Here is a 2,127-nt window from a genome sequence, read left to right on the forward strand (position 1 = left end):
ATATATATATATATATATATATATATATATAGAGATATATGTGCATACACACATACATATATATATACATATATATGTATGCGTGTGCGCATGAACTATATATATATAGAGAGAGAGAGAGGCGAACTGGCAGAAGCGTTAGCACGCCGGGCGAAATACTTAGCGGTATTTCGTCTGCCGTTACGTTTTGAGTTCAATTTCCACCGAGGTCGACTTTGCCTTTCATCCTCTCGGGGTCGATGAAATAAGTACCACTTACGCACTGAGGTCGATGTAATCGACTTAATCCCTTTGTCTGTCCTTGTCTGTCCCCTCTATGTTTAGCCCCCTGTGGATAATAAAGAAATAAACATATATGTGTGTGTGTGTGTGTGTGTGTGTTTGTGCACGTATGTATATCATTTAATAATACACAAAGGATTTAAATGTGATCTACTATAACTTTCATGCCTCTTACAATACAGTGATCGGGTGAGCTTGTATAGCCTGACGTGTAATTTTAGGCACTCATTCAGCCATGTTTTATGAGCCTGAATGAGTGCCTGAAAATACACATCAGGCTATATAAGATCGTCCGACCACTGCCTTAATAGAGGCATGAAACTTTGTAGCTCACATTGAAATCCTGTATTTATTAAATTGATATTTATCTCACACTGAATGGAGTCCTTTTCTTGCTGATCGCATCGATAGTAGGACAGTATACTGCATATATGTATGTGTGTGCGTATATGTATGTATGTATGTATGTATGTATGTATGTATGTATGTATGTATGTATGCATGCATATATATATATATATACATACATACATAAATACATATTTATGTTTTTATGTATGTATCACTTAGCAACCACTAGGGTCATCGTTCCATCACAGTGCAAGGAAATTTCAGTCGGTGCGTTCACTTAGTTTTGCGTCAACAAATATGTTGTAAGTTGTAAGTTATAAACGAGAACAGCGCAGTTCACCCTATACTTATATATATATATGTAATTACGTGTATGCACGTAGGTTTGTAATTATGTATGTGTGTGAGTGCGAATGCACCGATATTAATTAATATATGATTAATTAACAGATTTTATAATAATTATATAGATAGATAGATAGATAGATAGATAGATAGATAGATAGATAGATAGATATAGACAAACAGACAGACAGACAGACAGACAGACAGATAGATAGATAGATAGATAGATAGATAGATAGATAGATAGATAGATAGATAGATAGATAGATAGATACGTATATGTGTGTGTATGCTTGAAAATATATAATATACACAAATATACATATTTGGTGACCTAATTTATTATAAGTTCGCAAACATCCAAATAAGAATAGAGCCGCAAGAAAAAAACATTTAAGAAATATATAAATAAAGATAAAGTATATAAAGATGGTCTATAAAAATAAAAACACTCACGTAACTGAAAACTAAACATGTAAGGCTTCAGTGTTTCATTCGAATTAAGGTAAGTAATAATATTAACTAGGTCTAGTAATTAAATTTAAACAAATTAAATTGAAATACATAAATGCCAGGACCATTGGAATACATTAAAGTCAGGATCATAATGTCATATCAGAATACGAACTGACAGTTTTCTGAGCAAATTGATCTATGACACAAAAAAAGAGCGTTGTTACGTCATTCAGCTTATTAAGCAGTGTGACGTATTTTCATGTATTATCTCAGGGGATTCACTGTTGCACAAATGTCATGCAGAGCGACTATCCTGGTATGGTCTTCCAGTCTTAATTACAGACGAGATGTTATAGGAAATATTATTAGCCTTGAAGTGACGGATATAATTTACCATCGAAGTAAAAAAAAAAATATATATGATTAATATTAGAGCACAATCAAGTGCCATGTAGCGTCTCAGTACAGGATCTTATGCATATTTTGGTCGAATTTTGGTGTCTAGTATAGACAGTGCACTTATAAGCGACATATCACAAATAATAATCATACAAGGGACACTTACTTAGAGATCTACAATTACATTTCCTCTTATCATTGGTTAAGTTACCATTAGTACAATTATTATTATTAGTAGTAGTAGTAGTAGTAGTAGTAGTAGTAGTAGTAGTAGTAGTAGTAGTAGTAGTAGTA

General features: G+C 32.7%; 1 protein-coding gene and 1 long non-coding RNA gene across 3 annotated transcripts in view; one reads left to right on the forward strand and one right to left on the reverse strand.

Annotated features, from left to right (window-relative positions):
• Positions 1 to 2,127, reverse strand: part of LOC106867491 (motor neuron and pancreas homeobox 1-like) — a 197,928-nt gene that overhangs the window by 150,951 nt on the left and 44,850 nt on the right. The window lies entirely within an intron of this gene.
• The window catches only part of LOC128247311 (uncharacterized), a 58,970-nt gene continuing 58,538 nt past the window's right edge, over positions 1,696 to 2,127 (forward strand). For both annotated transcript variants that reach the window (XR_008263689.1, XR_008263688.1), the window contains exon 1: positions 1,696 to 1,750. This is a non-coding gene — a long non-coding RNA (uncharacterized LOC128247311). The remainder of the gene's footprint in view (positions 1,751 to 2,127) is intronic.

Source organism: Octopus bimaculoides, chromosome 3 (assembly GCF_001194135.2).
Source record: "Octopus bimaculoides isolate UCB-OBI-ISO-001 chromosome 3, ASM119413v2, whole genome shotgun sequence".
Classification (NCBI taxonomy): Eukaryota; Metazoa; Mollusca; class Cephalopoda; order Octopoda; family Octopodidae; genus Octopus; species Octopus bimaculoides.